A 26,616-nucleotide genomic window follows, 5' to 3' on the forward strand; every position below is an offset into this window, starting at 1 on the left:
GAAAGCATTGCGTAGCAGCAAGATTTACGGTTGGAAGATTTTCCTTCTGAAAATACGGGGAACAAAAAAACAGAAAGACTTGCTGGATCCGCGTCGACAGACATAAATTTGGGTGCCGATTTTCGCTTCCCTTCGTTGCTCCCCGACCAAAGTTAGTTCTGACACTTCTGGCACACTGAATTAAGGCAGTTTTGACTTAGTCACCTCTCCTGCGCTTTGTAAGTTTGGCGAAACTTGATTGAAAATTTTCTCTTTTTTTTGTTCTCTCCGAGTGAAACTTTTCCAGGTCACCAAATTCGTGGTTCGTATAACGGAAATTTATTTCGGAAGCCATTAAAGTCAAACCTCTGTGAGCAAGGTTGACCTCACTTTAACCAATTCCGACACACTCACGAAGGGGAATGCTTATCTTTTTCTCATGGGACGCGGACAAATTCAGTCGTATTCCGCACAACAATGAATTGGGCTGGGGGAGGTGCTGTTGTCCCTATTGGTGACCCAGTAAATATGAAAACTCGGACCAAACAGAACGAAGATAAATCTTTAAAATTTATAACACACGACAAATTGTTTCCCGTTTTCCACACCCACACCAGCAGACGCGAGCACACACACAATTTGGTGGTGCAGTTTCCCCGTCCAATTTTTCTCATTTTGCTTCCCTTATTTATTGTATTACAAACACACACACACCCCCACCGAAGCCGGTCCGAAAGTGTTCAAATTTTGCCCAATTGAGCTTATCTTGCAGAAAATGTGTGCACGTGGACTGAATTTTGGCGGTGGTGGTCTGGGAACAACACAATTGAGCTGGAAAATAAAAATTGTCTTTCACTGCACAATAGAATGCTTTGAAAGAAAACGCTTGACATGTTGCCGTGCGAAGGGAAAACAACAACAAAGGGGCGCCATTGTGGTGGTTTAAAATTGGAGGAGTGTTAAGCAGAATTATAAAGATAAACTGGCAAAAAAATTGATAAAATAAATTGCCAAAGATACTGTCACATCATTGTAAATTTATTTTTTATGAAAATATTTTTTTAAATAGGTTTAATTTCTGAAAATGACATGTGAACATCAAACATTATCTAGGCCGTTGGCCGTTGCATCAATAATAAGATATTTCAAAAAATTATGATTGTGAAACACCTGAGCAGGTGTAAATTTCTCAACCGGTGAGGAATTCCTCCCTGGGAGGGGGGTGGGAGGGAATTTGGCCATTCGTAGGGGGGGGGAAGGAATGACGATGCGAAAGGAATCCAATGCGTTTTTGTAAAAATAAAAATCTGTACCTTTTAAAGCACAATATATTTGAATAATTGTGAATTCTTACAAAAACAGCAATTTTTGTTTCCTTACATCTTTGCAGGGGTAAAAATATAGCTGACAAAAGTTAAAATTCAAAAGTGTTAATCGAAAAAATAGGAAGTTCCAAAAAATAAAAAAGTTTTTCAAATATCTTTATAATTTTTAATTGCATTCGCTAAAGCATGAGAAATCTTCGAAAAATTGGGTTTTAAAAATCAATTTCTTTGAATTTTCTCACTATTTGAAACATGATCAGATTGTTTTGCTATAGTTGTCAAAAATTAGCTGCACGTATTTTTTAAACAAATTCAAGCTAGTTTTCACATTCATTCATAATGAGCAGTTTTTGAAAAAAAAAACAGAAAATAAAAGAAATAATAATAACTTATTATTTGGTCAGATTTTTTTGATTTTTGTTTGGTTTAGGTGATTATATGAAAAGAGCAGCTTTAAAAATATATTTCTGGGTTTTACTTTGATTCGTATTTTCGAAAACATTCCTGGGAGCCTTTTGCATCTTTTTTAGCTTTGAAAAATTATGAAGATTTAAATAATTCAATTCAATTCAATTCTGTTTTTATTTTTGAATAAACAGGTTACAATAAGTTCAATTTGTGTACAAAACAGAGTTTTGGAGTTCCATTCAGCTATGTGTTACACTAATCCATGTTGGAGGAGTTATTGTTTTAACTATGGGATTAACAAAACGTAAGAAAAGTTAAAAAAAAACTTACTAGGGTTACTAAATTTTTCTTAAATTTTTTTTGAAAAACTTATTTGAAATCTTGATTTTTTTATATTTTTCTTCAAAATAAATATTAGTCAAGATTTCTGCCTTTGATTGCTACAAAGTAAAACTGTGATTGTTTGAATTTGCTACACACATTATTCAACAATTATTTTTCGCGAGGTTTAGCATTCCATTAGAAATGAGCAGGTAATGAAAAAATAGTTTTAAAAATGCTTCAAGTATTTGCAAACTGTTGCAAACTGCAGACCCAATGTCACCCCTGATGACAGTTTTGATAAATTTAATCTTTTGGCAAACTTAAATTTCATAATTATGACATTTGTGCAATGATATTAATTATTTGAATATTAAAGGGGAAAGGGGGGGGGGATACTAAATACCTGGATATTAGTGGGGAGGGGGAGTGGGGAATGAAGTTCTTGAAATTCAGTCATTGGGGGAATGGATCAATAAAGGTTAAGAACCACTAATTCAAATAGTTCAAAAATGAGAAGAATAAACGTTTTATAATGTATTCTTAATTAATCAATAACAGAAAAATTGCAATTAAATATTATAAACCAATCTTTAATCAATCATTTATTGGGACAAAACTTCGAAAAACATTTGGCCTTATCAACATCCCGCAAAATCACACGTTATTTCTCCCACAAGTTAAAATTTCCTTCAAAAACTTGCCTTGATATACGTACATCTGCACGTTTGCACCCCGAATACTTGCATTCTCATTACCTTAACCAAGAAACCTGCTGTCAAGCCGCCCAACACCAGCAAGTTCCCTTGTCTAAATGTGTTGCAGTGTGTGTGTGGGCTTCACTCTGTCTCTGTCTCTCTCTCTCCCTCACGAATGCACTTTCGCACCAAAAATGTGCAAATGGTGTAACTTTTACCCCCGCCATCGTCGCGGCTTCACCTCCACACACACAGAAAACTTTACTTTTAGCAAACATAAAAGCACAACGTAACGACCCACACACACACACACACACACACACACACACACACACACACACACACACACCCAACGATGTGCACTTTTCTCTTCCGAAACAAAAAAAAAAGCTCCCTGCAACAGTGCCTTTCTATTGTGTGCACCCATGCACAAGTGTGTAAGTGTGTGTGTGTGTGAGGGTACTTTTAGAAGCAACGAGTTCGCCACCACCACGAGGGCAAAGGCAAGTGCAAAAGTGCAAGATGAATAATTTAATTAATTTGTATATAACAACGTAATTAAGGAAAATTTACAGGCCTATTGTGTGTGTGTGTGTGTTTTAGTGGAGGATAGAAAGTGTGCAGCAACATCAGGCTTCGGGACAAAAAGTTGCTCTCGACGAAGTAAGCAGCACTGGGGAAAATTGCATGCAAATTAATGTGAAGTTTTTATTCATTTTCGATGAAATGATTGAATGAGATATAAATTATGGTCTTATTGTATTTTTACCGTAGTATCTAGCCATGTGCCTTAGTTTGTGAAAATTAGTATGAATGTATATTTTTTTTAACAGTGTTCCCAGCCTTCAAACAATAGCCCTTTTGTAAGCAACGAAAAAAGCCGTTGCACTTTTGCCTCTTCTCTGGAGCAACGTAGAGAGCAAGGTGTACATTGTACGCCCAGCCGAGAGTTCATGGAGGCATACACTTTAATAAAGAGTCGAGCAGCACTAGCTGGAAAATTGCACTAAACAAGTGCCGCGCCACACCGTCAGAGTAGTTCAGACCTACTAGTACGAAGGATGGCCTCTGGGACCTCCTACACAGAAAAAAATCAATTCCCGTAATCGTGAATTAAGTTCACGAATGTGAGATCCACGAAGGAATTTATTCATGAGTATGGTGCATTTGCACCATAAACGTGAATATATTCCTTCGTGGTTCTCATAATCGTGAACTGACTTCACGGTTTCGAGAATTGATTTTTTTCTGTGTAGGTGAGAGATGGGGAGGAAATGGATCGTGGACCGTAACCAGTTGGTGGTTTTGCTTTGGTTGTTTGTGGCCACGTGGCTCACGGCCCCCGGCACCATGCAGAGGATGGCACTTTTCTCTGAACGGGGCACGAAATGTTTTATGACATATCAAGATGGCAGCGCTGCACTGCACTGGTTATAGTTAAGAAGGGGGCTTTGTTTAGAGGTTTCATTTAATTAGGTGAAATTGTCACATTGCTGTTGGGAGCAGGGGGAACATGGTGATTTAATGACTTTAAGTTTGGGTGTTGTGTAGTCCATTTTCGTGATTTTTAGCAAAAAACTAAATTTTTCTAAATATTATAATTCCACGCCAATTCAATCGATTTTAGCTGTCATGGACGGAAATGAAAGGTGATAAGTTGGTCTTTATAGGAAAAATAATCTAAAGATTGACAAGTCTAGCCTAACATATGAAAAGGTCGAATCAAACATGAAAATGCCGTTTTGATGAGTTCTGGTTCATAGAGTCCATGAAAATATTTTTATCGGATTTCTTGGATAATTTTACGTGACATACTCAAAAATTGGAAGGCTTCAATAACAGGATTCCGAAATATGATTATTTGAAAATAAAAACTTGAATTTCCAGCGCGGCGCGCAAAATCGAGAAAAGGCTTAATAATAAAACAACTTTTTTCACTAAAACTGTGATAACTTTAAAATTGCAGCGATGACTTATGCATGTTTGGTAACCAAAAGTTACGGCTATATAATATACAATATAAATTGAAGAAAACAAGCCATAGTTTCGGCATTTGCATGAAAAAATTGTTCCAAAATGCATTGTATACTGGTTCGCTTCCGCTCCAATCAAGTCCGTCCCATATTAATGTCGTCAAATTTGAGTTAATTAAGCAGTTTGGTTCGAAATCATGTGAACTATCAGAAAAACTAATAAAATTTAGCACTTTTTTTCCAGAAAACTGTAGCCGTTGCGATTCGATCGGTTGCGAACGGTGCAGCTTATGCGCCACTCCCGGGAGGGAGACTGCCCGCCATGTTAAATTTGCCCGGTTTGAGACTCTCGAAGAGGTGCTCGGTTGAACTTCTTCCCAGGGAAGAAGCAAGATCGAATCGGCCAGCGTACCAAAGTGACCCACAAGAACGGTACGGAAAACTTAGCCTCCCGAAAAAGCTCCTCAGAAATCCGCCAGTATAGGACCCCCCGTGCCCGTATGAATCATCATGGGTAGTACCGACACCCGCCACCAGAGAACTTTACGAAGCATGGGAAATACGCAGAACTTTTGCATTGGGGAGGAAAGGACTGGGAACGGACCCTAAAGTGACGGAAGCAGCGCTCCGGATCGACCAGAAAACTAACACGTGAGCTCATTTTAACTGCAGGGACTTTATTTCACTCCAAAGTAATCACACAAAATACTTCAGGTAGGAAATCAAAAAGATGCTCATTTTATTGGACTAGTCTAAGGTTTTGTATTTCATTCATTGTTTCGTCTTCAACGTCTACCTAACCATCTTCCTACTGTGTGCGTTTGCTCTCCCTACTGTCTGTACTTCGTTCTTCTGTTACCCCGTGCTTTTGTGCTCAAACCTCTACCAAATCTTCAGCTCGTCAGCTGGAACAGCTGATCGCTGACGTCACCGGCAGTCAAGCGGACTGCGGCAGACAAAAGGCACTAGAGTGCGATGTCGTGGATGTGTGGGGCGTATCAATAAAAGCCGTCACACTCCGGGCGCATGGTCAACACGCGCTCAAACAAAATGGACGCCCTCCATCAAAATGGCGTCCGCTCTACGGCCGCAGCCGGAACGGAAAAACGTTCGTGACGCCTTCTGTGGCCGTCACCCTTCACTTGCCCAAATAGAACGGACTCACCGGACTGCTGCTGTTGCTCCTGTTACTTGATGATGCTGCTGCTGTTGTTCCTTACCGCGTGCTCGCGGACGGCGCGGACGACTCTGCCGGTTCGACCTGCGGTTGCGTGGTCGACTTTGATGAAGTTGCGCGGGCCGGAACTTGGCTTTCCGGGCCAGCACGTGGGCGGATAGAACCGCCTCCAGACGAGATGTTGACGGCTCGTCTCTTCTGGCGATGTAGCGTGTGCCAGGTCAAACTTGTCCCACACTCGATGCGGGGCGGTGGTGGACGCGCGCTCGTACTCCTACTGGTGCTGCTTGGCTGGTAGGGTGAAAGAAGCGAAGCCAACGAACTTCGCAACGAGGTTAGCACATGCACGGGGATAGTCGCACGGGGTAACGGTTTTACCTGATCTCTAGCTAGGCCGCACAAAAGTTCACTTCTTCACACACACACGATCCTAACCTTGTCGAGATCTAGGGGGGGAGAAGTTAGAATTTAAAGCCTAACCGGAAACACTACCACGCCACTTTCAAACCTCAGGACTGGACAGGGGAACCCGGGATAAAAGTCTGCGCACTCCACACTTCACAAAGGTCTGGGACAAAGTGAACGAGTACTAGCTTCCTCAGAACGGGGAAGGTGGCCCCAGACGTACTTTTGGCACGCCGTTTCCCGGAGATTGCCTCGGGCTTCTTCGGATCTTTAAAGATCTGAGTTCCCGTCCCACTCTAGCGGTCGGCAATGGCTCTGACCGTCCCTTTCCGTCTTCCCGAAGGATTCAACATACGAGCGACCTTCGCGAGATTCTCTCTCCAGGTCTTAAACCAGTAACAATGTTACCAACGATCGTGAGGGCTAACATCACCTACATTGATTACCGTGGTAACGGAGATCAAATTACATTTACACACAAACGGAAAAAACGAAATCAATAAATAAATAAATGCTAACAAGTGCAACTGTTACAAAACAACACAAAATTCACTTTTTCGTGAAATTCTAACACGTCATGGGTGGGACAAATTTGCCTTTCGTTATTCTCGGCTTACTGTTTTTACTTATGAGACGGACTAGATTCAAGCGGCAGTTCAGTAGTTTAGCAAAAATAAGTTTTCAAAATATGTAATGTAAAAAGTTTTTTGCGGTACTGCGGTGCATCGAAAATTCCCAAAAAAATAAAATAAAATTAACCCAAACATGCTTATTAGAGTGTAACAAAAATGACTTTTTGGCGGGCATTCAGGGGTTTGTTCCGGTGGGCCTACTGAGCCCAAATACAAAATATGAGCATGATTGGACGTAACAGGAGCTGGCGCTCCGCTCTTCAATTTTAAATGGGATTCAACCCGTAAAAAAGATTTTTTCAAAAATGTCACTTTTTGAGGCACTTTGGCCACTGAAGCGTTTATTTTCAACATCATTGGCGTGTTGGCCAGATTCTTGCGCATCTTTTGGTATATATAACATTGAAATTTGGAGCACCCTGGAGCTCGGTACAGGCCTTCAAAGTTAGGCATTTTTTCGAAAATTCGGTCCCGGCAAAATCAAATGGCGTCTAGGGCGTCGCGAGGCGCGACGCTTATCTTTTTTGCCGGGACCGAATTTTCGAAAAAATGCCTAACTTTGAAGGCCTGTACCGAGCTCCAGGGTGCTCCAAATTTCAATGTTATAAATACCAAAAGATGCGCAAGGATCTGGCCAACACGCCAATGATGTTGAAAATAAACGCTTCAGTGGCCAAAGTGCCTCAAAAAGTGACATTTTTGAAAAAATCTTTTTTTACGGGTTAAATCCCATTTAAAATTGAAGGGCGGAGCGCCAGCTCCTGTTACGTCCAATCAAGCTCATATTTTGAATTTGGGCTCAATAGGCCCACCGGAACAAACCCCTGAATGCCCGCCAAAAAGTCATTTTTGTTACATCCTAATGCTTATAATGATTCTGCACACAGAGAAATGCATTTTAATTGATATCAGTTCATTGCACTTAAATTTCCATTCAAAATTTGAACGTTTTTGAAAATAAAAATTTGCTCCATGATTTTTCGGCCAAATATTGAAGCCTTGCTGCTTCAGAAATTTTTACTTAGTTCAACCAGCGTTTTTTTAAATTTTGTCTTACAAGAAGTATGTTCTGTGAATTGGTTTAAGTTAGAACTTTTTGGTATTTTCTGAGATATCATATTTTTAACACTGACCTACAAAAAATGACAAAAATGACTGCGTAATCTCAACTAAAAGAGCAACACGAACTTAAGGGTCCCTAGAATCACGAGCACTTTGAATTTTTCAAAAATACTCAGACAGAGCCGAATGGTTTTCTCCACGCCACGCCTCACTGAAACAAAAACTTATGCAAAAATAGAATGGTTCTTAACCCTAAAAATTAAACAATGATTTATTAGTATTCTCAAACAACTCGATGCATTAAATAATCAGTAAATTAATATAATATTTTTTGTTATTTTTTCAGTTACGCACTCTCGCTTTTTTGAAATATCATCATTCTTGTAAGTTAAATACTTTGTATAAGATTCGTTACCATAACGCTTAAATGAATCGCATAATACAGCTGAAGTTAATCCTTAAAAACAAGACTTATCCTTCCGGAAAATCCCTTCCACAAAGTACACGCGTCATCTTTGCACGTTGCATGACGCACTATACCAGTCGGAAGCCGTAATCTCGAAGAGCGACTCACTCCCTTCCTCGCGCTGATGGACGGTTTGCACTCAGCCAACATTTGCACTGTACACACCCAACGCCCCTACCGACACGTGTGGTGAACCGGAAAGGGCTAAAAGGCTTAAGGGCCTCCTGGAGCTTCCAGCACCAACTGTTTGCTAACATGTGCTGAAAGCATTAAATATGACACATTGCAATGGGTTGTGTTTACGTTTGGTTGCTCTTGAAGGAATTGTGATCTAGTTAAATTGTTGATTTGTTGTTACAAATTTTTTAGGTAATTTATCACTACGAAAACTATCGATATTTTGGAATCTTCACCTAAAGTTCAGACAACGAAAGGACACTTACTTTGTGACAACAAAGTCTGAAAATTAGTTTAGGGTTGGGTCTGTAAATGCTACAATTTTGGAAAAGGAAACAATCAATATCCCTGGTTGAAGTGTCTTATCATTTCAAGTTTCTTCAGTTTGATACGCTCCATGTTTTTCGAAATATTTTTATAGCTACTTCCTTTGTGATTTGCTGGTACGCTTTACTTTATCAATTAGCTTTCGCTTAACATCATAGGGTTCTTCACTAGCATTTCATTACCATTTGCTGTTAGCATACATTCGGGCAAATCTGTTTCCCTTGAGTGCTAAATATTCCGTGATTTCCTTAATGCCTCCGTTATGAAATTGAATTTGTTTTCCCTAGCTTTGATCTTACACAAACACATAATTCGTCAATCAAGGCTCGTTTCCTCCCCCCCCCCCCCCTCTCGAAAAAGCCACAAAAGCAAAATCTACTCCCAGCCATCCGACGCCGGAGGACATTACTTTTGCTGCGCCACCATCCATTTTCCGCAAAATCCACATAACCACATCATCACAAAAGCTGCCAAGAAGCGAATAATTAAATTGCTCTTTCTCGGGAAATGCCAAACACTCTCAAGCAAGATTTTCCTCCTGCCCCAGTGCATCGCCCTCGTCGTCACTCTCAACGACTTCCCTGGGATTGTTTTCCATTGTTTTTTTCCCCATAGCATAAAACATAAGGAAAACTGTGGTAGGTGGTGGTGCCAGGGGTAGGGAAGCTTTTGTGTAAGCGCTACAATCCACCCCCTTAATGGCATGCTGGGTTGTTTGGGGTGGTGCCTTATAATTTCACATTTCGACAATCCGACCCCTGCCACCATCATCCTAACCGCCACTTTTGGTGACACCACGGCACATACGGCCAGGAAAGCAGCCGGAGTCGAAACCACCACTGCTGTGCCGTGCCTCCGGTTTGACATAAATTAAAATTGTATAAATTTTAAATTCACTGATTTATACCAACACATTCTCTCCGGTGGAAAGTCGCTTGCCGTGACTGGAGCTTGCTTGCGCTGTGGTTGGTTGGTGGCGAGGAACCCTCGAACCTTAGCTTGAAGTATTTGATATAGAATTGTGATTAAAAAAAGTTACACGAAAATCAAAAAAAAAAGTTACACGAATATTAAAAAATAAAAACTAAATTTAGAGTGAGCTCTTTACGCGAACATTAGAATTAATTAATTATTGAGAAATTCCAGCTCAAATCAGGAATGCTTCTGGTACTGCCTGAGCAGACGGAAATAACTTGGGAATAACATTTTTTGATATTCGAAAATACTAGGCCAATAACATTTTATGTTATTTATAACAAGATTTGTTATTCGTCGTTATGATTTTTTTGTTATTGGATTGTTATTGTAATAACAGACTAATAACATTTTTAGTTATTCTTCGAACAAATCTTTGTTATTATTTTTTGTTATTTTAACAACGAATCCGATCATTTCAATAACAGTTGGGGTTATTCTTCCATAACAAAAAATGTTATTCCAAAGTTGTTTTGGCTTTCAACCAATATCAGACCAATAACAAATTTTGTTATGATAACATAAACTGTTATTAAACTTTTATTCCAAAATTGTTTTTTCAAGAAGATTTCATAACACTTTCTGTTATTTGAACAGTATTTGTTATTGAAATGCCACGAATGTTGTTATTACCGTCTGCCCGGGTGTACCTGACCCTCTTCGATTTCAATGAAACTTTGTTGACATGTTATCCTAGGCCTATAAAAGCCATTTTTGTGTTTATGGAGACAGTTGCACTCGACAATGACATTTGAGAAGTGCGTAACATATTTAAATATTTTTGTAAGCTGTAATTTAAAAATTACTGTATCTCGAATCCATTGCATTGTATCTAAAAGTGGTAAAAGACAAACTTGTAGGAAATTGGACGGGCTTTCTGATAAAAATACACTGAAACAAAAATACACTCCATTTCTATGAGATTTTTCAATTTAAAGGTGTTGTCACGATTTTTTTGTTCAAAATTTTTGAGAAAATTGCTCTAGAAGTTACAAAAAGATTCACGAAAAATGCAGGATGGTATGTCTCTCCTAAAAAAATACAAAAATCATTTACTCAAACTGTTAATTGAAAAGTGGTCTAAACGTCAACATTTTTAAATACCGATAGTGGGAATCGATTCCCCAGACAATTTTACATAAAAGTCTCCATACCCGAGCAGACGGAAATAACTTGGGAATAACAATTTTTGATGTTTGAAAATACTAGGCCAATAACATTTTTTGTTATTTATAACAAGATTTGTTATTCGTCGTTATGATTTTTTTGTTATTGGATTGTTATTGTAATAACATACTAATAACATTTTTAGTAATTCTTCGAACAAATCTTTGTTATTATTTTTTGTTATTTTAACAACTAATCCGATCATCCCAATAACAGTTTGAGATATTCTTCCATAACAAAAAATGTTATTCCTAAGTTGTTTTGGCTTGCAATCAATATCATACCAATAACAAATTTTGTTATGATAACATAAACTGTTAGTAAACTCTTATGCAAAATTGGATTTTGCAAGAATACTCCATAACACTTTCTGTTATTTTAACAGTATTTTTTATTGAAATGGCATGAATTTAGTTATTACCGTCTGTTCGGGTATTGACCATTTTCCTATGTCGAATCCTTGTGAAGATACAGCAGTACAGTACTTGAAAAATTCCTGATTTGAGCTGGAATTGCTCTATTTCATTAAAGTTATTCTGACCTGACATTCATTTTCAAAAAACACTCAATATCATAAAAGCAAACTACAATCAATAAAAACAGATAAGCAAGTAGGTTCAAAAAAAACTTAAAAAAATTAAATTGCACGTCATGGTTCAAAAATGTTTATGAAAACAGGGTTGTGAAATGCATGACAAATCAAATTTGTTTTCTAGTATTTTGCATTATTTTTCACGATTTTTTTTATTTGGATTAAACTTTGTCCATGGTTTTCTTATATCACAAGATCCATTTCCATATTTTCATACAAGTCTCCATCCATGTTTTCATACAAGTCTCCATACAATGTTGAAAGCTTGCCATTAAAAATGAGCATGTGAATATAAAAAAATCTTTATTTTCAGAAGGGAATTGCTGATCGATTTGGTGTCTTCGGCAAATTGATAAGTTATAAATTTGAACTTAAGATTAAAAGTTAATTTTCCATAAAACGTATTAAAATTATTTGTTTATGTTTCAGGATACAAAATAAAAGACTCTTGCGCTTGAGTTATTGGAAAATACCGAGAAAATGGTCATACAATTTTCAAAATTCTGTTTTTTATATAAAATCAAATTGCAACCAAAGCTATCCATACAACAAATGGCATGTAAATATTCGAAAATTTGTATCATGAGAAGAAATTTCCGGAAAAATAATCTTTACAATTTGAATTTGAACAATCTGTATTTGAAGATTTATGAATGTTTTTGATGTGTTTTAAGGGAGACATTATGCATCTTTTGAGCCATAAAGAAGAATGGATAATAATTTTGCCTCCAAGTTATGATTTTTCGATGAAATAGTGGTTTTTGCCTTTTAAAAAAACCTTTTTTATTATTATCATTTTTAAATGTAAAACATTACTTCACACAGTTAAAAAAAATCACCGTTTTGGAACTAAAAAAAAAACGAAGTTGACTTTATAGCTGTCGGCCATCATTGCTAGTACCAACCACTAGTGTCTTCCTTTTTATCTACAAGGACTTCGCCGCCCTGGGCTCCTAAGTGTATGAAAGTATGGCACGGAGCGACGGCGCCGAATACCCATATTTACACAAAGAAGAGCGCCCGCCGCGGGATTCGAACCGACGACCTCTGGATTGTGAGTCCAGTGCGTGGTCCGAATCATCCACAGGGGCGGGACAATCTTAGAACTAAATCTTCATTTATTTTAATTGAGAGGAAAAAAATCATTTTTTTTCAATTTTTATAAAAATGAAAAAAAAAATGAAAAAATTTGGGAAAATCTATATATGAGGAGTTCTCCCAGAAAAATTAGTGCACATGTTTGCCCACTATCGAAAAAATATTTTTAAAAAGCAGAGAAAATTCTCTATATTCTGCTTCTTTGAACTTTGTTCATACGATACTTAGTTGCTGAGATGCAAACGTTCAAAACCAGGAAAATTGATGTTTTTTAAGTCTCACCCAAACAACCCACCATTTTCTAATGCCGATATCTCAGCAACTAATGGTCCGATTTTCAATGTTATAATATGAAACATTCGTGAAATTTTTCGATCTTTTGGAAAAAAATACTTTCATAATTTTTAAACCAAGACTAACATTTCAAAAGGGCGTAATATTGAATGTTTGGCCCTTTTGAAAAGTTAGTCTTGATTTAAAAATTTTGAAAATATTTTTTTTCGAAAAGATCGGAAAATTTCACGAATGTGTCATATTTTAACATTGAAAATCGGACCATTAGTTGCTGAGATATCGACATTGGAAATTGGTGGGGTTTTTGGGTGAGACTTAGAAAACATCAATTTTCCTGTTTTTAAACCTATGCTTGGGTCGTATCAACAAAGTTCAAAAAAGCAAAATATAGAGAATTTTCTCAGCTTTTCAAAAACATTTTTTTCAAAAGTGTGCAAACATGTGCACTGATTTAAAAAAATGAAAAACTGCGACTATTTTCAAAAAAGTTACCTAAAAATGGATTTAACTTGAAAACGGTGCACTTTATAAAAAAATTACTACACTGCCCCTGATCGCATAAATGTCCCATATGCATTTTCATCGATTTCGAGTTATTGATGCAGTTTTGTTTAAAATTGTGTGCTCTTTCAAAAGAGCCTATAACATCCAGTACTTTGTTCTAGAAATCAAAAGGAAATCCAGTTTTTTCGCGAAAACTTAACACGTAGCCTTATGTATGGGACAAACTTCAAATGCGTTTTTTTCAACTTGCTGTTTTTGCATATGGGACATTTATGCGAACATGGGCAGTACAGTACTTTTTAATTGAAAATTTGATTTAATATCAAAAAATGAAGGTGAAAAATTTTGCGACCCATTTTTCGATTTTTTGAAAAAATCAGTATTGATTCAAAAATTCATAACTCGGTCAAAGATTTTTTGCACAACCTGGGAATTTCTGAAAAGTTAGGAGCGGCCGTGGCTGACTGGTTACGGTGTTCGCTTTGTAAGTGAATGGTCCTGGGTTCGATTCCCTTCTGCTCCTAACGAGAAAGTATAGGAAATATAAATCTTGAAACTCTGAACATGAACGAAAAATCAAAGTCGCTCGAGTCGGGGTTCGGTCCCCCGTCCTTTGGATTGGTAAGCAAAAATGCTGACCACTAGGCCATCGAGACTTGATGAGCTATAACTGGAATTAGGAATACTGTTGCTACCAACTATATACGCGCTGGGTCCTTGTCCATTTGACAAGGGTTCGGAAGTTCTAAATAACGTTTGTACCCGATTGGTGCAAACGTTCTTCAGGGCGGGGTTTGTCGGTAAAGCTGAAGTACCTCGCGCTCGGCTAGCCAGCGTAGAAATGGGTCACCGAAGCTCGGCAGAGCTAACACCTTCCAAATGCCTATGCGAGTTATTTGCATGTATAGAATGCAGATCTAAAAAAAAACATGGAAACAACTCAATTTGTAAGAAGCGGCCGCGTGGTCCCGTTTGGTTGGTTGCACACACGCACACACACACACCTGGGAATTTCTGAAAAGTTGGCATTTGTGTCCTCTAAAACATATCAAAAAATAAATAAAAATAAAAATAGTGTTTTTTTGCAAATCAAGTTTTAGTGACAAAAAGTTAAATAAAAAATCACACCAAATCGATGAAAAAATTCCTTCATAAGATACAGATTTTTGAATTTTCACATATCATTTTAAAATAAAATTGAAGAAAAAAGACCGATTTTGTAAAGAATTGCTCATATAAAAAAAATTTCGACGGTTTTGTTCGAACGCGTATCAGTTGAACACGGAAGGTCGGATCGGAGCGCTCTTTGCAGCGTTGGGTTCGTATAAGCCCAAGGAAGGTTTTTAAGCTAAGAGGCTAAGAGGTTTGAAGTATGGGAAGAGTTACGTAAAATCAAATTTTGATCACAGGAGGCTGAATAAGCAAAAAAGCAAAAAACGGCAACAAACGAAAAAAAATGCAGAACGAAGTTTGTCGGGTGAGGCTTGTTCCTATAATTTCGTCCAAATAAAAATTGAAGATTTGTCGATTCGTCTCTAAGATATGGACCCTTAAATCGATGCCTTTGTGCTCTCTTGTTCTAAGTTTGCTGGGATTCCTATCTAGTCAGCATAGAGCACAGAAGCATCGAAATATACACTCAATTAGTAAATGCCGATAAATCTATTAGAGTCAGATTTCTAATATTCAATGTAAAAAATACGAATCTGTCAGAAAGTTTTCTGACCTCCCTGAAATCAATATCATTTGAGAACATTCAGCTTTTTTCGAAGAGATCAGAGAATTTCCTGAATGAATAATTTTTGGGTAAATAGCTCTTTTTTTAAACGAAAATTTGATGATTTTTAATCAAAATCAACATTAAACCGGTTAAAGTTCGAAAACGGTACACTTTTTCAAAAAAATGTAACAGTTCTTTTCGATTAAAAATTCGGTTTAACATAAAAAAATATGCCTATATTCTTTTGCATAAGATTACGTTAAAAAACACTTTTCATCATCAAACCCGGAGGCAGAATAAAACTTTCCCAAAAATAATTTTTTGAGTGATTTTTGTTCACTCGTTAAGAAATTAATTTCGAAAATGTTATTATTTTTTTGTTTTTATTAAAGAGATTTTACACAAGTGTGCATTCGCCTCTTGGAAAATGTAATGAAAATGAGGACAAATTCTAAATTCAGCGGAATCATTGAGTTTATTACATTTAGGACAGTATTGAACTAAGTCACAGCGTGATTTTTAAATCGTAAAAAAATACAATTTTTTTAAATAATTGAAATTACCTTATGTTTTGGGTTGTTGTATTATTGCAATAAACACATTCTGTAACCCAGCTTTATATACAAAAATGGTTTCTAGAAACACCAAATGTTTAGTGACAAGTAAGTAATCTTCATTTGTTCAATAAACAAACACACAATTTGTAATTCTTTAGCTGAGGGTTGATTTCCCCAAAAGCCTTTCTACCAAATGCAACCTCATCAGCTTCCCCCACCCATTTCCCCACATTGGAGAAGTAGCGTTTCTTCCCTTAGGTTGCACCAGAGCGAACCCATAATGTGGTCGTACTTGAGCTCACTTTCATGCCGGCACGTGGTGAAATATGGCTCTCCCCCTGTACGGAGTGCAGTCAGTAGCGCAGCAGTTAACCAAGTGTAACCTTCTGCTGCTGCTTATTTCAGAAAGTGTAGTATGTTCGAAACAAACGCGAGCTCCTTCGCTTTGTTGTGGTGTCGAACTGGGGTGTACTTTTGGAAAAGCTCGTGTCGTCGTGTCGTGTTTTCAGTGCTTTGGGAAATGTTTATAAATTCTGAAAAAAAAATATTAATTCAAATTGATGTATACGAATCGATTTTGGCTTCAAGCAGAAAATTACCTGAAAATTTCGGTCAAGATTTCCTCAAATTTTCCAGAGAATTCCTTTCTCACGTGTGTTTGTGTGAATGCTTAGCACACGTGTCTCTTACAGGGTTGAGAGTGGCCATAAATAAGAAGTGAACCACCAAAGTTTGCGAGTTCACCGAAAGGCGCACGGGGAGGTGGGTGAGAGAGTTTTCAATTTCGTCGAGTTTTTCCTGTTGTTTTGTCGGAAAATGCGAAGGAGGAAATTTATCGGTTCGGTATCGGGTTCACCAAGTGACTGCCTGCCACTACCCTCTTCACGGTAGAACATGCGTTTTGCAAGAGGAGTCGTTTCAGGGTAAAGAAAGTTTTCCGAATTTTCTCAATAATGCACAACATGGGATACGGCGGGGAAGGGCGAGGCGCTTTGTTTGGAAGCTCACTCTGGCAGAAGTGCAAATAACGATTATTCACACTCTATTGAGTGGTGCTTTTAAGTTGTTTATATGTTGGAATCTGATCTATTTAGTAAACTATACTGTAGGCATTTGTAGCCCGCAGATTTTTTTTAAAGAAATGCAAATTTCAACAATTGTTGACTATGCCGCTGAAGTTTCTCAATGTTTCAAATAGACAGAGTGCCTTCGCTGATGACACTCTCGCCCACTTTTTTGAAAAAATAAAAAAGTGTGAAAAAATTCACTTCGATTTGTGTCTAAATTCACTACGTGAAGTCAATTCTATGAATTTTCCGATAGCAGCTTCTCTGTATCACATCCAAGCTGTGTTTTGACGACCAACAGCATGGCAAGTTCAAGAAAAATCAAATTTCGAAAGCTTTCTATTCATCAGCCATTACTAGGCCCGACAGTATTTTCTGTGGGTTCAACCGTAAGAAAAAAAAAAGCTCGTGGTGACGAGACAGAGAACCTTATATGCCAAACAAGGTTTCAGAAGAAGTTGATTATCTTCCAAACTATACTTTGAATTGAGCAAAATTTTGATTTGTTTTTAACTTTTCTTTTTAAATCTAAATAAATGATTATTTCCCAAACTTATTTTTTCTACCAATTTCATCTCCAAATTAAAAAGCATTCGTCAGGATGGCTTTCCCCAGAAGCTCTTCCCTCAATGCGCGAGAGTCCTTGACTCGCAAAGATACGAGCCAATATTCTCCCAAAACTTTTCCCAGTTATTAGAAAACTTTTCCCCTTCATTGACTCGCGCGGGCCAAGGCAAATCCGCGAATGATTCGCGGGCGCAAATTGGACAAAGTTATCTCGCGCGCTAAGTAGCTGCCTTCTGGAAATGAGGCTCTCGGCGAAGCGGTAATTATACCACTCTCTCAGTCAAACTTGAGCTCTAAATTTGCTTCGCCAAAGTGGGTGGAGGGTTGTAGTTGGAGGCCTCGGGTCGTGGTGGGGCTTTAAACAAAATCAATTTCGTTTGACTCTTTATTCAGATGTTCTAAATTTGTTAAGCCACACAGCTGTGCAATCCTTACTTCACAAACGAGTAGTCATATTCCATACAGTCTTTTCTACACGGATGTGAAGCCTTTTCTTCTCAGTTGTGTAAACTTTTACATTGGATCTTGGAAACTAAATTCTGTTGACAAAGTTGAAAAAAATCTTAAGATGACTTAGCTGAAAAACTCTCGTTCCTAGAACAAATACTGTCATTTTGGCAGCTGTTGAGGTACGTTTTTGGCCTAAAATGACCTCTCGAAAAATCAGTTTTTTTTTGCATTTTTATTTTTGTTTTGAATTGCTTGAAAAGTGCCCAAATGTTTGAAAATCTCTAGTTAAAACATTGTAGCATGTCAATACGATTCCTTCCAACAAGAAACACTGTTGGATGACTGGTTTTTACCGTATCGTTGTATTTGAGCATCATTTTAGTTTCATTTGACCCAAGTTAAATTTGATCAATTTTCAAACGATTGGCATTTAAGGTAGAGTTCATCAAATTTCATCATATTTTGGGAAAATGTTAGTAAACTATCTAAGCACCATTCTACCACAGACAAATAGACGAGACTCTCCATACAAATTATTTTTGAAATCCATCGTCCTTCATCAAACCACCATATTACGACGACGCCAGCGCTGCCTGGTGAGCTGATGCCGAAGCGTAGCCCAAACATACCAATACATACTCATTACTGTCATGTGTCTTGTCAATGTATGCGTGAGACAATCAAGCCTTAACGATTGTGTTGCTGATCTTCAGTACTCGATGAAATGAAAATAAAAATTAACACCGACGGCCGAAGATGACGGTGGGTCGGTTCCGTTTTCAATGCAAGAACCTCATGAGACAAATCATGCGGCAGCACCAGCAACGACGCACCACAACCGAAACGACAGATACCAAACCACTGGTTCTCCCCGCCCCCCCCCCCCCCCCCCCCTCACCCTTCCAAGTTCTTTACAATATTCAACAAGAGGTCACGAAAACACCAGTAGTGGCCGCAGAAAAAAAAAAAAAAAATCAATTCAAATCTACCGGAATTCATCCCAACTATGGGCGTTTGGAAACATCCGCGGGAAACGTGTCCACGGCGCAGTTAAGTTGCGTCAATCAACAAAAGCAAAAAGTGGCGAATGAGATTGAAAAAGTCGCAAATATTCCAAAAAACGCTGCTGCAAAATCTTACATCTCACATATTACGAAACAGAACAACTGTGGATGCAGATTGAGTTGAGCTCACGATCGACGCTACATCGCCAAAAGGACGACCAGCAGCAGCAATCTGAGCAGCAATCCATAAGGATAAGCAGGTTGCTCCGAATGAGATGACTCCACCACAGAATTCGGCTTCTTACGCAGTAGTGGACGCCCCATCAGCAGCCTTGACATCGGCAGGCCTACCGGGTTAATAGTGGAGCAAAAGGTATGTCCTCGCTAGTCAGCCGCTCATCTGACCCTGGCCGAGACTGCCCCAATCTTGTCCTTCAAAGCCTGGATTGTGGATCATGAATTGAATTCCATCATATTTTTTGTTTTCATTTGATGCCACGTGCTCGAGGCTCGTTAAATAACTAATATATAACAAAAAACAACTCCTTAAACTCCATACTTGGAGATCATGTAACTGACGAGGGTTACTTGGTCCAAGCGGGTCTTGCAGGTCTTGAACCTGCCGATGTACTCGGAGAAAATGCCCCACAGCTCAGCCGAACTGTAGAGCACCTCCCCGGCTTCATCCTTCGTGGCTCCACCGTCTCGGGAGCCATTGATTCCTTGGCTTCTTCCTGCGGGGCGAGGGCGATCCATCGACTTTCCGTCCGGAACTCCGCCGGCGTGAACGCCGGAACTGCTGGACTCTGCTTCTCCGCCTTCCTTGCCGGCGGTTTCGGTTTCGACGCCTGCTGGCGCCTCTGGATGAAGTCCGCACGCTTGGGGCAGCTGCGGTCCGTGGCTTCGTGAGCTCCAGAGCAGTTGGCACACCGCTTCGACTCTGCTTCTTGGACTTTGCACTCGTCCGTCTTGTGGGGACCCCCACAGTTGTTGCACCTCCCCTTGAGGTGACAGTTCCTGGTTCCATGACCCAGCTGCAAGCAGTTCCTGCACTGGGTCACGTTCGGCCGCTTGTTCCGGTAGGCCTCCCACCGGATGATAGTGCTTGCCACAACATTCATTGCAGAAAGCTTCTTCAGATTGGTGTATCCCTTGGGGAAGACCACAATGTAGGGGGAGTTGGGGTAATATGCACCCCCTAAGGGAAAACTGTTCGAAAATATCAAATTTCTAAAAACATTTTTGATTTATTTCAAACAACCATGCGGGGCAATATGCACCGCAACATTGGGGCAAAATGCACAACAACAACGGGGCAAAATGCACCACAACATGGGGCAAAATGCACCGGGTAAAAACAGTTTTCACTAGTCACCACTAGATGACACCGCTGTTTTTACAAAAGAGCTTCACAGCGGTGCATTTTGCCCCGGCTACGCTTTTTGTAGAAAATATAATTAAAAATGCATTTTTTGATGTTTTTGGACTCATCTATCTACAGAATAATGAAGATTATGGCAAAAACTATATACCTTAACACTTACAATTCAATAAATGCTTTTTATATTGTGCAAAAATCATAATGAAAGTTCAATGAAAATTAAATGAAAACACAACATTTTAATGTTTTGCAAATAACTTAAGCTGATTTTATACTACGAAGCTCAAATTTTTCCAGCATGGTTTAGCAATATTAAGCTTCCAATTTCTATGATTTTTTCCCGGACAATTCTTCCAAATACCGAGAAAAGCAGGGGGTGCATTTTGCCCCGGGGGTGCATATTACCCCCTCTCCCCCTACGGAGTTTCGTCCACGGTGGACTTTTCCTTCCGCTTGATGACATGCACCTCCAGCGTGTCCAGCTTGAGATCCCTCTTCAGCAGGTACTTGACCTCATCCGGTTTCAGTTGATCAGGTAAACCACGAACAACGACCCGGTGAAATCGTTCGCTTCTTCGGCCGTGGGTGTAAAATTCCACTTTTTTCCTCTAGAGAAGCTCCAGCAACTTGTCAAAATCTTTGACAGAGAAGCAGGTCACCTTGGTTCCAAATCGGGTTAGTTTGTAAATCGGATCGAAAACAAATTTACAACTTTCCACTATCGCCACGAGCTTGTAAAAATCCGTGGTGTTCTTCACCACAAAAGGTGGTTGCCTTTGTTTACCTGCCGACTGGCCAAGTGGTGGAACCGCCGGGACGTCTCCTCCTCCTGCTGGGCTGGCATTGTTGTTGTTTTTGTTTTCCGCTAGCGGGCTGAACTTGTTGTTGTTGAGTAGATTCTGCTCCACTTTTTCTTCTCCGACGATAGCTCCGGTGACCTCAAGGGACTTCTTCCACTTCCGATTTCCGGGGATGAGTTGAAAATCATCCGTCTCGGAGATCTCTTCCACCTCCATCTGTCAAACAACTCGAGGCAAGCAACGTAGCCTTTAGCGCGTCACAACACGTCTACTCTCTCGAAGCTATCGTAGCCAAGTTTTCAAATACTCTTGTCATACACCAAAACTTTTTAAATGTGAAAATACTTTGAACATGTCACAAAAAAATGCATTTCACGAGAAAATCATGCCATCTCACTGAAAAACACCCACCACGGAGACAGATTATCTTGCTCCTCTCTAATCGAACGAGTGCAACCAGAAAGCTCTGTGCATGCTCAACTTTACAACAACAAAAACACATCACACACACTGAGGAAAGACGGAGCTGTCACGACAGCAGCGCCATCAGCGCCGGGTGAGTAAATGCCGAAGCTAAATTGCATTTGAAATAATCGTTTTTGGCTCGGTTATTGAAGGACGATGGTTCCGAACTCGAGTGTCCCGTCTGTTTGTCTGTGATTCTACGTTAAAAGTTTTTCAATGTTATTTAAATGGTTTTTGTTAGTATAAAATTACGAGAGGTGTATCGTGTTTTTATCCATTGTCACCCCCACTGACGGTACACCCAAAGGAATAATATATCTCAAAATCTGCAACAGTGGATTTGCTGCAGAAAATGTTATATTTTATTACATTTTTTGCAGCAAGCCCATAGATCATTTTTGCCCGCGTGTAAAGACGTCAGCGATCTGCAGTTCTCACTAACACATATAACGCTGGTGCTGCCCCGAGCAACACTCCAGAGAGAACATAATGTTCGCGCTCTGTCCCTCACTATTCATCAAGCGTCCATAGTAGGATGTAACAAAAATGACTTTTTGGCGGGCATTCAGGGGTTTGTTCCGGTGGGCATACTGAGCCTAAATCCAAAATATGAGCTTGATTGGACGTAACAGGAGCTGGCGCTCCGCCCTTCAATTTTAAATGGGATTTAACCCGTAAAAAAAGATTTTTTCAAAAATGTCACTTTTTGAGGCATTTTGGCCACCAATGCGTTTACCAAAAACATCACTGGCGTGTAGGCCAGATCCTTGCGCATCTTTTGGTATATATAACATTGAAGTTTGGAGCATCCTGGAGCTCAGTACAGACCTTCAAAGTTTGGCATTTTTTCGAAAAATCGGCCCCGGCAAAAAAGATATGCGTCGCACCTCGCGACGCCCTAGACGCCATTTGATTTTGCTGGGACCGATTTTTCGAAAAAAATGCCAAACTTTGAAGGTCTGTACCGAGCTCCAGAATGCTCCAAACTTCAATGTTATATATACCAAAAGATGCGCAAGGATCTGGCCTACACTCCAGTGATGTTTTTGGTAACCGCATTGGTGGCCAAAATGCCTCAAAAAGTGATATTTTTGAAAAAATCTTTTTTTACGGGTTAAATCCCATTTAAAATTTAAGGGCGGAGCGCCAGCTCCTGTTACGTCCAATCAAGCTCATATTTGGGATTTAGGCTCAGTATGCCCACCGGAACAAACCCCTGAATGCCCGCCAAAAAATTCATTTTTGTTACACTCTAGTCCATAGCGCGGTGGTAGCGTGTCGGATCAGCAACCTAGAATTTGATGGTTCAATCCTCGTTCTGTTAAGATTTTTTTCTGCAATACAATCAATCTGCCGTCGGTAATGTCAATAATTGTCGGTAACGGGCAAAAATGTCATACCCCTATATCGCAAAAAATGCATGAGGACAGATTTCATGCAGATTTTGATATACTTTCATGCCGCCATGTATCACAATCATGCGACCGCCGGTTGGGTGTACTTTTGAAGTTTGTAGTACAACAGCGAAAGCTTTCAACAGCACATAATTCTGTTCTACGGATGTAAACTTCTAAAAACTTTTCAAAAAATTTCAAAATCATCATCAACCTTTTTTGAGAAAAAAAAAACTCATAACTCACGAATACATACGAATACGAATACAAAACAAATGTTTCAAATCAAAAAAATGTACCTTTCTGGGTTATTGCAAATAGCCCAACCCGTGTGGATTAATCGGACCGCGCACAGGACTCACAATACAGAGGTCGCTGGTTCGACTCCCGTGGGGGGTGCTCTAAAATTCTTTGTGTAAATATGGGTATTCGGCGCCGTCGCTCCGTGCCATACTTTCATACACTTAGGAGCTCAGGGCTGCGAAGTCCTTGTAGATAAAAAGGAAAACCCGGCCCCGATACTCTTCATGGTTCATGGGAATAATTTACTTTTACTACTTACAAAAAGACGACTGCCTTAAGCATCTTGAATCATTTCATCGAAAACGCCACAAGCTTCGACATGTTTTCACTCACACAAAACCCTTGAGCCATGTGCAAAAGGGGGATGATGCACCGGAGAACACTTGCCCTTAATGAGTGCACTCCTAGTGCAATTAGACTCATAATACACATACATGCACATTTTGTTAACGAATACGTGTTCAGCTCTGTTTTGCCATGGCAAAAGTACGGCAATAATTACGTTCACTGAAGTGCAGCTTAATTTACCACTTTCCTGAATAGGAGCGTAGCGCATGCAGCAGAGCGCAGCTTTTGCTCAGGGGCTTCATATCGGTTCGCACATATGAGTTCCCATGACAGTTTGAGGGAAAGTTAGTCGGGGATGCCTTTCTGGAACCTCTCGAGAGGAGCAAACAATGATGCATCTTGCAACTACGGCGAAAATGCTGTGAAATTTAGAATTTCAAATTACCTGCAGGCACACACCCACAACAGTGTTTCAATTCATTCTGCGAATCGCTTCCAGTCCAGGTCCATCCAGATCATAACGTAGGTAGATTCCCGGTAGCCAATTCACACAGGAGCAAACTTTTTATTACTCCCCCAACAATTTGCTGCCAATGACACGGATACGATACCTCCTTCAATCGTCCCGGAACAGGACAGCAGGCAATCAAAGTTGGACTGATTCCATCCGGGGAGCAAACCGGTGAGCGACCAGATTGATGAACCCGTCCGGCTGATAAGGCTTTACCCCCCAGGAGAGGGAAGGTACCAACGATTCCGGCGAGATTAGATCTAAGCAAGGAAAAAAACCAGAAAACGAGACTCGTCCCGACTTTAATTGGAAATGTCGCCGGGCCAAACTACACACACACGTTGTCCCGGTGACAAATCCCACTGCAATGGGCCAGAAGTCGTAAAAAAAGAGTCCTCTAGAAGTGATTCTACCGTGTCGGAGGCTGTGAATAGAGAGAGAGTGAGGGAGCCGTGTTCTACCAGACCGGGCTAATCTGAAATCGACCTCTACGACTGAGTGACTGACTACTGAGCCCGGAACGAGATATCAAAGAGATTTGAAGAGGTGCAAGCTTCCGGGCAGTGATGCTTTAATGAGACGATGACTGACTGATATGGTTTTTGTGTCTTTTTAAGCCCCATGGGGCAGATTATTTGCGAGGGGCTTTAAATGATGCTGAAAAAGAGTTACAAATGTTGAATATGATGTGGGCAAAGCTGACTACAAATTTGCAGGGCTGCAAGGTCAGAGTTGAAATCAAAGTCACTTATTCTTCAAAATTATCCAATGAAGTTGAAGTCAGAGTACCGTAAACTGGGGTCAATCGGGACATATGGGGCGAATTGGGACAGCAGTTTTAACCATGTTGGAGCACAGTGTTTTGATTTTTCTGGTTGGTTTCGGTTAGAACAGACTCAGGCCAACAAAATGTGTACATCCATTTCCAAATTTAAAAGCTTTAAGTGCTCTGAAAACTGCTGTCCCTATTCAGACTGTAGTCCCGATTCACCCCAGATTACGGTAGCTGTTTAAGCTAACCGACTTCATAGCCCTATAAATATGATGAAAAATTGAAGTCAACATTATGAATTGTTGAGTACCAATGTTACAATTTTTATTCAAATGTCCAAAACAAGTAGGGTAGAGTAGTCATTAGGGTGCGTCACAAAAGCAAAAAGTTGAGCTAGACCGCATAGGCGGGCAGAATATCATAGCTTCATGTCCACAGAAGCTCTCCTGAAAATTTCAGCCAATTTGGTCAAGAATCCGATGTGCCCACTCGATTTCAATTTTGTATTGGATATTGGACCCGTTAGTATGGGGAAAACGACACTTTTTACATTTTATTGTCCTGAAAATTCAAAATTGAACCAAATAACTTTCTGGGCGAGCTGTTTATAGATTTTTATATGGGGAACAACTTTGTAGAACATCGCGAAACGATCTGAGCCGATCTGGCTTAGTTATAAGTGGTTTAAGCCAAAAGTTTTTCCCAGGGTCGAACTTAGGATTTAGGTATAGCCTTTTTATCTATATGGTAACTGTGATCAGAAAAAATAGTCTGACAGGTGATGGATTTTTGTTGACAACATTTTCATTGCAAATTCCAATAGAAGAAGAGTTGAGGTGAGATTTTTCCAAGGCTTTTCTTTATACTTTGACCAGATTGGTATCTTTTTAGTTGCTTCTGGTGTTCCGAGGTGAATCGGTACGCTGACCAAGGAGATGGTCCACCAGATCGAGATCCTGGAGGCCGTGTTGGGCAAATTTTAGATGCCTACCGTTGTGGCTGCCACAGATGGATGCGTTTTAGTAGCAGCAGTTTCGACGGTGGTGGCGAACAGAAGCGAAGATTTACCTGAGTGTACTATTTTAAAATCCAATACATCCGGACGACGTTTTTTGTCAGTGTGGCGACAAAGATTGTGTATTTTAATTTAAAATTTTTCGTTCAATTAAAATAAATGTTATAATGTTTGCTCCAGTCGACGCCATTTAGTAGATGTATGACATGTCGAGAAGAAGAAAATTAGGGCCGATCTTAATCAATACTCTTGCTCACTGCATCAATGCACAGACCGCAATCCGGCCTAGTGATTAACAATAATTGTAATTAAAATTATTGCTCAAACGTGACCACATTTATTCAGTTTACCGCGAAATAACTCCGTCCCGATCTTCAGTCTCAAAGCTGCTTTCCAGACAAACAAGTTCTAAATTAGTATAAATTTACTAATTCACAGCTCAAACAGGTTAAGAAATGTTTCACTTGTTGAACTGCTTTACACTCGTGTTCTTTTTAACACTTAGAATATCCTTGCCGCCGCGAAATTGGTAGGACTAAATTCCGCGAACTGCCACTTAATGGTGGTGTTAGAGTATGGGATTGTTTCTATCAGTTTTTTTTTTGCCCTCAGGGTTATCAATACCGGCCACCAAGTTCAGGTTCTTGACCGGTAGGATCGATGGAGAATGATCGAGATATGCGGTTGCTCGCGGGTGTATATGTTGCTGCACAGATTGATGATTCAGTCGTAACTCGTTGTC

The 26,616-nt window shown here is 39.6% G+C and overlaps 1 protein-coding gene and 1 long non-coding RNA gene across 2 annotated transcripts in view; one reads left to right on the forward strand and one right to left on the reverse strand.

Annotated features, from left to right (window-relative positions):
• LOC120427279 (uncharacterized) overlaps positions 1 to 26,616 on the forward strand; it is a 255,636-nt gene that overhangs the window by 140,751 nt on the left and 88,269 nt on the right. The gene's annotated exons all lie outside the window — the stretch shown is intronic.
• LOC120427280 (uncharacterized) lies at positions 5,517 to 6,750 on the reverse strand. Its single transcript, XR_005606847.2, has 3 exons — positions 6,390 to 6,750; positions 6,260 to 6,327; positions 5,517 to 6,203 (listed from the first exon to the last, which is right to left on the reverse strand). It is a non-coding gene; the product is annotated as an uncharacterized LOC120427280 (long non-coding RNA).

This window comes from Culex pipiens, chromosome 1, assembly GCF_016801865.2.
Source record: "Culex pipiens pallens isolate TS chromosome 1, TS_CPP_V2, whole genome shotgun sequence".
Classification (NCBI taxonomy): Eukaryota; Metazoa; Arthropoda; class Insecta; order Diptera; family Culicidae; genus Culex; species Culex pipiens.